The following is a 10,100-nucleotide window of genomic DNA, read 5'->3' on the forward strand; positions in this document are numbered from 1 at the left end:
AACCCCTTAATGTCCCCGTTAACCCAGTATCTGGCAGTTAACCCCTTAATGTTCCCGTTAGCCCAGTATCTGGCAATAAACCCCTTAATGTTCCCGTTAACCCAGCATCTGGCAGTAAACCCCTTAATTTTCCCATTGACCCAGTATCTGGCAGTAAACCCCTTAATATCCCCGTTTACCCAGTATCTTGCAGTAAACCTCTTAATATCCCCATTAACCCGGTGTCTGGCAGTAAACCCCTTAATGTTCCCGTTAAGCCAGTGTCTGGCAGTAACCCCTTAATGTTCCCGTTAACCCAGTGTCTGGCAGTAAACCCCTTAATGTTCCCGTTAACCCAGTGTCTGGCAGTAAACCCCTTAATGTTCCTGTTAACCCAGTGTCTGGCAGTAAACCCCTTAATGTCCCCATTAATCCATTATCTGGCAGTAAACCCCTTAACGTTCCTGTTAACCCAGTGTCTGGCAGTAAACCCCTTAATGTCCCCATTAATCCATTATCTGGCAGTAAACCCCTTAACGTTCCCGTTAACCCAGTATCTGGCAGTTAACCCCTTACTGTCCCCATTAACCCAGTATCTGGCAGTAAACCCCTTAACGTTCCCTTTAACCCAGTATCTGGCAGTAAACCCCTTAATGTTCCCGTTAGCACAGTCTCTGGCAGTAAACCCCTTAATGTTCCTGTTAACCCAGTGTCTGGTAGTAAACCCCTTAATGTTCCCGTTAACCCAGTGTCTGGCAGTAAACCCCTTAATGTCCCCATTAATCCATTATCGGGCAGTAAACCCCTTAACGTTCCCGTTAACCCAGTATCTGGCAGTTAACCCCTTACTGTCCCCATTAACCCAGTATCTGGCAGTAAACCCCTTAACGTTCCCTTTAACCCAGTATCTGGCAGTAAACCCCTTAATGTTCCCGTTAGCACAGTCTCTGGCAGTAAACCATGAAACATAATAAAATGTAAAGTCAGTTTCATCTTACTCTCTCAGAGAGAGACGATGGAGATGGTTTATCCTGAGAGTGGCCATGCCTCAGGGTGAGGGGAGGGGTTCACTAGGAGTGTCCTTCATTGTAACATCAACCAGAGCAGGAACTGAGCCCACGCTGATAAATAATAAAGAACAAAAGCGAAGCACAGCATGGGAATAGGCCCTTCGGCCCTAAGCCTGTGCTGATTATCATGCCCTGACTAAACTACAAAAAGCCTTCTGCCATTATTCTGTCTGTATCCCACTATTCCCTCCCTATTGATGTAACCATCCAGATGCCTCTTAAATGTGGCCACATGCCTGGTTCTACCACATCCTTCTGGTAGTGTGGTGACCAAAACTGCACACAATACTCCACATGCAGCCTAACAAGGGTGTTATATAGTTACAACATGGTTTTCCAACTCCTGTTCTTCATGCCCCGGCCAGTGAAGACAAGCATGCCATATGCCTTCTTAATCATTTTGAGAACTGTGGACTGACAGGCACAGATCCACCTGCATGTTAATGTTCCTAAGGGTTCTGCCATTTCCAACATAATTCATACCTAAATTTGATCCTCCAAAATGCATCACCTCGCATTTGTCTGGGTTGAACTCCATTTGCCATTTCTGTGCCCAAGTTGCCAATCTATCAATACCCTGTTGTATCCTTTCATTCGCATTGGCATTATCAGCAACTCAACCAATCCTCACGTCATCTGCAAACTTACTAATCAGACCACCCGCACTATCCTCACGACCATGGCATTCAGGAGGCATGGGATTCAGGGAAATTTGGCTCTGTAGATACATAATTGGCTGCCCAATAGAAGACAGAGAGTGGCAATGGATAGGAAGTATTCAGCCTGGAGCTCATGACCAGTGGTGTTCGCAGGGATCTGTTCGGGACCTCTGCTCTTTGTGATCTTTATAAATGACTTGGATGTGGAAGTGGAAGGGTGGATTAGTAAGTTTGCCAATGACACAGAGGTTGGTGGAGTTGTGGACAGCGTGGAGGGCTGTTGTAGGTTGCAACGGGACAGTGACAGGATGCAGAGCTGGGCAAAGAAGTGGCAGATGGAATTCAACTGGAAAAGTGTGAAGTGATTCATTTTGGAAGGTCAAGTTTGAATACAGATTACAGGGTTAAAGGTAGGATTCTTGGCAGTGTGGAGGAACAGAGAGATCTTGGGATCTGCGTCCATAGATCCCTCAATGTTGCTATCCAAGTTGATAGAGTTGTTAAGAAGACGTATAATGTGTTGGTTTTCATTGGCAGGGATTGAGTTTAAGAGCCACAAGGTTATGCTGCAGCTCTATAAAACCCTCGTTAGACCACACTTGGAATATTGTGTTCAGTTCTGGTTGCCTCATTATCGGAAGGATGCGAAGCTTTAGAGAAGGTGCAGAGGAGATTTACCAGGATGCTCCTGGACTGGAGGGCAGGTCTTATGAGGAAAGGCTAAGGGAACTAGGGCTTTTCTCATTGGAGATGAGAGGTGACTTGATAGAGATGTACAAGATGATGAGAGGCAGAGATAGAGTGGATAGTCAGAGACTTTTTCCCAGGGTGGAAATGGCTATCAGGAGGGGGCATAATTTTAAGGTGATTGGAGGAAGGTATAGGGGAGATGTCAGAGGTAGGTTCTGCACACAGAGAGTGGTGGGCTGCCGGCAGTGGTTGTGGAGTCAGATACATTAGGGACTTTTAAACGAGTCTTGGATTGGCACATGGAGGATAGTAAAACGTAGGGTATGCAGGGTAGTTTGATCTTAGTACGATACTATGTTGGCACAACATCGTGGGCCGAAAGGCCTGTGCTGTGCTGTACTGTTCTATGTTCTATCATTTACATGTATCACGAACAACAGAGGACTCAAGACTGATCCCTGTGGAACACCACTAGTTACCGGTCTCCATTCTAACACTACCCTCTGTCTTCTATCCATCTAGCCAACCCAACCTGAATCCCATGTGATTTTAGCTTTTGTACCAATCTGCCATGTGGGACTTTATCAAATGCCTTACTAAAGTGCATATAAACTACATCCACCGTTCTTCCCTCATCAATTATCTGTATCACCTCTTCAAAATTTCAGTCAGGGTGATGCGACATGACCTTCCCCAAGGGAACAACACAGGCTAACCTCTAGCCCTCTGGAACCTTGCCTGTAGTCAAAGACGACGTGAAAATATCCGCTAATGTTCCAGCTATTTCTTCCCTTGCCTCTCACAGTAACAATGATCCCATCTGTCCCTGGGATCACTGAACTGAGCTAACCGAGCCCCCATATAGAAACATAGGAACTGAATCCAGTGTAGGCCATTCAGCCCTTCAAGCCTGCAATACCATTCAATACTGTCCTGGCTGATCATGCAATGTCCATATCCCACTCCCACCCCCTCCCCATACCCCTTGATCCACAAGGGCCATGTCCAGCTCCCTCTTGAATATATCTAATGAACAGACGCCAACAGCTTCCTGTGGGACAGAATTCCACAGATTCACAACTCTCTCAGTGAAGAAATTCTTCCTCACCTCAGTCCTGAATGGCTCCCCCCTTATTCTTAGACTGTGACCCCCAGTATGTTCCCTGGTCATATGTTTGAGTTCAGTTCTTGTCCACATACCACAGGACCAGCATGTCTGTGGTCTAAATCTCATCCAGGATTCTCTGAAGCCTTAATCTGGGGGCTGTGGGGAGCTCTGTTTCCACATTTCACCAGGAAGAGGCCCTATATGTAAAGCATTTTCAAAAGATATTTTGTGTACACCCCTCTGATCCACTTAGCAGGGTATTGTATGGGTCTCTCCCTTCTCCTGAAGGACTCTATGCCAATTCAATTGTCCTGTGTTGTTAAGGTTCTGATCAAAGCTGCAGTGTCTGGAGCACTAGCTGTGTGCTGGCTTAATGTGTCGAGAGAGTGGGTGAAGATCGTTTGTGTGTTCCCCTCTTCCAAGCGATCAGGTGCTTCTCATCTTCAGCCCACATCACTGACAGCAGCAAAATGAGAAAAAGTCAGTTGAGTGTGTCTCTCCCTGTCAGCACACATTGGGAAGCGCTCAGCTGGGCCTCCTCCTGGTGGAAGAGTCCCTCACAGCCCCAGGTTAAAGCTTCAGGGGAATACGGATGAGATTTGGACCTCAGACATGCAGATCCTGTGGTACGTGGACAGGAACTGAGCTCAAACATATGGCCAAGAAACAAGAGGCGGCTACCCAGCCATTCTGATCTGATTTTAACCTCAACTCCAAATGCCTGCATATCCCTGATATGAATTCATGAACAAACTCTCAGCAAAAGGGACAAATAGGCCCAGTTCCTTGTGGATCACAGAATCATAGAATACATACAGTGTAGAAGGAGGCCATTCATCCAATCAAAACAGCAGGTCCTCCAAAGCGCATCCTACCAGGCCCAACCCGCTATGTTATCCCTGTATCCTTGCATTTCCCATGGTGAATCTGCCTAGTCTGCACATCTTGAGACCTAAGGGAATATGAAAAAAAGTCTGGAGTCGAGTCAAAAGATAGATGGATGTCTCAAAGAGGCCGATCTCCAGCAACTGCTGAAGCCAGGCCCATGTCAATGACCCAAAACGTCAGCTTTCCTGCTCCTCTGATACTGCCTGGCCTGCTGTGTGCCTCCAGCTCCACACTGTGTTATCCACATCAAATGTGGTGTATTTCATTCTTTTGGACTCAATCAGGTGACAAGAGGAACCCTGACATTTGGGCAGCCCATGGGGATCCACAGATTTCACCCAAGTTTGTGCCCTGGACACAATGGGATTTTTCCGTTCATACTAAACAGGCCATTCTCATAATGGCAGGTGGTGACTATTAGACTCAGTACTTGGGCCTCATCTATTCATCATACATACGAAGATCTGCAGTTCAGGACAAATGTAATGTTTCCAGATTTGGAGATCAAACAAAGTAACATGGGAATGTGTGTGTGGGGAAGATGTCACATGGCTTCAGGAGGATCTAGACAGACATAATAACTGGGAAAGAACGTGGCAGATGGAATGTAATTGGAAAGTGTATCCAGAGTAAGAGGGAACAAATGTGCAGTGACCGTTTGAAATTATGAGAGTTTAAAAAGTCTGGATGCACAAAGAGACCAGGATGTCCTTGTCAATAAATTCACTGAAGGCTAACATGCATCTGGAGGAAGATTGAGGAAGACGGCTGGAATGTTTGTTTCTATTGCAAATGATTTGAGTACAGGAAGAGTGAAGTCTTCCTTCAGTTGTATAGGGACTTGCTTAGACTACACCTGGGAAACGGAGAGACAATTTTCGTCTCCCTGCCACGGAGGGAGTTCCTGTAGGTTGACCAGACTTGTTCGTGGGATGGTGGGACAGTACCATGAAGGAGGGTTGGGCAAATGGAGCCTGTATCCTCCAGCGTGCCGAAGAATGAGGAAGTGGGAAGACAGGGTAACTGCAGGTAGAATATTTCCGGGTTTAGCAGGTCGAGAGCCATCGGCTCAGTTTAAAAACTAAGGGGTTAGAGCCTCTTCAGCCCGAGAGAGCAAATATTACTTTACTCAGACAGTTTGAACCTTTGGCATTCTCTAGCACAGGAGGCTGTGGAAGCTCAGTCTTTGAGTGCATTTAAGAATTTTACACTTCAGAAGGAAGCCACTCGACCCATTATATCTGTAATGGGTCCCAAAGAAGTTACCTAGATAGTCCCATTCTCCAGTCCTATCTCAATAGTCATCTAAATTAATCACTTTCAAATATATACCCAGCTCTCTTTTGAGACTTCCTGTGGAATCTATAGCTACCTACCTCCCAGGCAGCACATTGCAAATCCTGACAACTCTCTGGGTCAAGAGATTTCTCGTCACCCCATTCCTAGTTCTCCAGCTGACAATATTGAAATTATGACAAAGAAACTGCAGATGCTGGAATCCAATGTAGATAAACAGGAGGCTGGAAAAGCACAGCAGGCAACATCAGGAGGAAAGGAGCAGTCGGTGTTTCGGATATTACCCTTCTTCAGGACTGGGAAGGTGTCAAATGTTTCACCCCACTGCTAGGTAACATCGTCTGTGAAGCGTTGGTGTTCTGTCCCGTTTGTTGTTTATAAGCCTCAGTTTGCTGGGGTGGTCGGTACCACTTCCAGTTCTGTTTTTCAGTGGGTTGTGCACAGGCTCTAATTCAATGTGTTTGTTGAAGAAGTTCTGATTGGAATGCCAGGCCTCCAGGAATTCCCTGGCATGTCCCTGTTTTACTTGTGCGATTATGGATGTGTTGTCCCAGTCTAGTTCTTGTCCCTCGCTGTCCTTGTGTAAGTGAGACAAGTGAGAATTGGTCATGTCTCTTGGTGGTTAGTTGGTGTTCGTGTATCCGTACTGTCAATTTTCTTCCCGTTTGGCCCATATAATGTTACTCACAGTCCTTGCATGGTATTTTGCATATTAGAACAGTTACACAGGTTTTGGTACGGGATCCTTTACATTCGTCAGTAGCTGTCAGAGGGTGGTTGTCAGTTTGTGGGCTACCCCGATACCCAGGGGTCTGAGTGGTTTGGTGTTCATCTCTGAAATGTCCTTGATGTAAGTTAGGGTGATTAATGAGTCTGGTCGTGTTATGGTCTGTCTCGGAGGTAACAGCAGATTGTACTTTTTGTGAATCCATTCCTTTTGAAGACACTATAAAGGTGCTCCTTTTCTGCTTTGCAGAAGTGTTCTGGAGCGGTCTGAGGTTGTTAAAAAGTGTAATACGCCAAATCCCCATCACCTGTGGGGGTTTTCAGGACAAGGGGGCTTATGTTTAAGGTGACAGGAGAAAGATTTTAAAAAATCCATGAGGAGCAATTGTTTCACACAGTGGTTTGTATGAGGAATTAATTTCCGAGGAAAATGTTAGATGTAAGTACAGTTACAACATTTAAAAGGCATTTGAATAATGACATGAATAGGAAATGTTTAGAGGAATATGGGCCAAGCACAGGCAGGTTGGTGTAGTTTAGTTTGGGATTATGGTCAGCATGGACTGATTTGACCAAAGGGTCTGTTTCTATGCTGTAGGACTCTGTCCGTGGGGTACAGGAGCACAACTCCCTGTCAATAACAAGAGAAAACCCAGGTACACTTCCAACATAACTCTCCAGTCTACTGTAGAGAAACACACAATCAGATCAGACCAGTCAATCAAAAAAATGAAAAATGGGATATGGAGCTGACCTTGGGTTTACTTGTGCCTACAAATATCGTGGAGTTAATGTACAAATGCAAGAATTTCTTTTGTATCCTTCAATAAGATTTGACACAGTGGCTGAAAGTGGCACAGCTTCTATTTGTGAGCAGTAGTGGTGGCTCAGATTAAAACACAGTATTGCATCACGAACCCTTCATTGTTTTGTTTGTGCATGATTGATGTGATTTTGTGATAAGCTGTGACACAATGAGAGAATGCAGCAACTGAGTTACTGAGAAGCTTCAACCCATTGTAATAGTGGAACAATGATAATAAAATGTGAGGCTGGATGAACACAGCAGGCCAAGCAGCATCTCAGGAGCACAAAAGCTGACGTTTCGGGCCTAGACCCTTCATCAGAGAGGGGGATGGGGAGAGGGAACTGGAATAAAAAGGGAGAGAGGGGGAGGCAGACCGAAGATGGAGAGAAAAGAAGATAGGTGGAGAGAGTATAGGTGGGGAGGTAGGGAGGGGATAGGTCAGTCCAGGGAAGACGGACAGGTCAAGGAGGTGGGATAAGGTTAGTAGGTAGATGGGAGTGCGGCTTGGGGTGGGAGGAAGGGATGGGTGAGAGGAAGAACCGGTTAGGGAGGCAGAGACAGGTTGGACTGGTTTTGGGATGCAGTGGGTGGGGGGGAAGAGCTGGGCTGGTTGTGTGGTGCAGTGGGGGGAGGGGACGAACTAGGCTGGTTTAGGGATGCAGTAGGGGAAGGGGAGATTTTGAAACTGGTGAAGTCCACATTGATACCATTAGGCTGCAGGGTTCCCAGGCGGAATATGAGTTGCTGTTCCTGCAACCTTCGGGTGGCATCATTGTGGCAGTGCAGGAGGACCATGATGGACATGTCATCTAGAGAATGGGAGGGGGAGTGGAAATGGTTTGCGACTGGGAGGTGCAGTTGTTTGTTGCGAACTGAGCGGAGGTGTTCTGCAAAGCGGTCTCCAAGCCTCCGCTTGGTTTCCCCAATGTAGAGGAAGCCACACCGGGTACAGTGGATGCAGTATACCACATTGGCAGATGTGCAGGTGAACCTCTGCTTAATGTGGAATGTCATCTTGGGGCCTGGGATAGGGGTGAGGGAGGAGGTGTGGGGGCAAGTGTAGCATTTCCTGCGGTTGCAGGGGAAGGCGCCGGGTGTGGTGGAGTTGGAGGGCAGTGTGGAGTGAACAAGGGAGTCACGGAGAGAGTGGTCTCTCCGGAAAGCAGACAGGGGTGGGGATGGAAAAATGTCTTGGGTGGTGGGGTCGGATTGTAGATGGCGGAAGTGTCGGAGGATGATGCGTTGTATCCGGAGGTTGGTAGGGTGGTGTGTGAGAACGAGGGGGATCCTCTTTGGGCGGTTGTGGCGGGGTCGGGGTGTGAGGGATGTGTTGCGGGAAATACGGGAGACGCGGTCAAGGGTGTTCTCGATCACTGTGGGGGGAAAGTTGCGGTCCTTGAAGAACTTGGACATCTGGGATGTGCGGGAGTGGAATGCCTCATTGTGGGAGCTGATGCGGCGGAGGCGGAGGAATTGGGAATAGGGGATGGAATTTTTGCAGGAGGGTGGGTGGGAGGAGGTGAATTCTAGGTAGCTGTGGGAGTCGGTGGGCTATAACTGACTGGCTTGCTCCTATTCAGTATATTTTGACATTGCTACACCACAACCTTTGCAAAGTGTCCTGGGCTCTTCTTGTGCCGAGAATGAAGATAGTGTCTCTTTAAATATCCAACTGGTTGTGCTCTGTGAGAGGATCCAGAAAGGTCAGGGGTCAAGAGGAGCCTTGTTTAATCGACAAGCACTGGTCTGGATTTCACACAATAACCTCTGCAATGTTGGTCACGCTGTGTGGTTAATGTCTAATTTGTGTGAACATACAACTGTTGAATCAGACAGCACAGGCCATTCAGCTCACCTTACCAATGTGTACTGGCTAAGGTGAAAGATCAGTCCAACTTTTCCTCTCTCCTATAGCCTGGAAAATACTTCACTTTAAGTATTTATTGAATTTCCCTTTCGGAAAGTTCCTGTTGAAACTGCTCCCACTGCCTCTTCAGGGAGCATATTCCCACATCACAACTCACTGTGGGAAAAATAACATTACTTGGGTTTTTTGCCAGCATGATTAAATCTGTGTCCTTTGTCTCTGACTCTCCGTCCACCGGAAACAATATCTCTTTATTTACTCCATCAAAATCATTCATAACTCTGTACACTCAAATCAGTTCTCCTCTTAACCTGCTCAGCTCCAAAGAGAACAACTCCAGCTTCTCTAGTCTCACCACATCCACTTCATGACATCCTTCATAAAGAACATTGATCAGAACAGGCGATAATCCTCCAGCTGGATCTGAATCTGTTTTATAAAGGTTCAGCATCACTTCCTTGCCTTTGTACTCCATGATTGTGTTTACAGGACCCAGGATCTCTCATCCTATGAACTACTTTCTCAACCTGTCCTACCATTTGTGCACATGGACCCCGAAATCGCTCTATTCCAGCACTCGTCACTGAATGGTCATGTTATAGTTTGTATTGCCTCTTTGAACACTTCTTTCAAGTGTGTATCACCTCACTCTTCCCTGGATTATACTTTATCTGCCCTACATATCTCCTTTTCACCAGCCTGGCTTTATTCTTCATTGGTGTGCCACCGTCCTCCTCATTCTTCAATATATTCCACCTTCCCTGCCACTTGCTAACATTGAAATGATGCCCATGTACCCAGTTCATTCAGTGCCATCGCCCCATTGTCTTGCCTTTGGGCTCCTGACCGTGTTCTGCCCTTCCTCCTCACTCTCTGGTCCTCTGCCAACTTTGTGCCCATTCAGGTGTTGTTCCTTTAACTTCATGGATCTTGGTTTTGTGAACAAATCTGATATGTGCAACTTTATCAAAGACCTTTCGAAAGAGATGGTGAGTCAGGGACTGTTTGT

This window comes from Stegostoma tigrinum, chromosome 6 (genome assembly GCF_030684315.1).
Source record: "Stegostoma tigrinum isolate sSteTig4 chromosome 6, sSteTig4.hap1, whole genome shotgun sequence".
Lineage (NCBI taxonomy): Eukaryota > Metazoa > Chordata > Chondrichthyes > Orectolobiformes > Stegostomatidae > Stegostoma > Stegostoma tigrinum.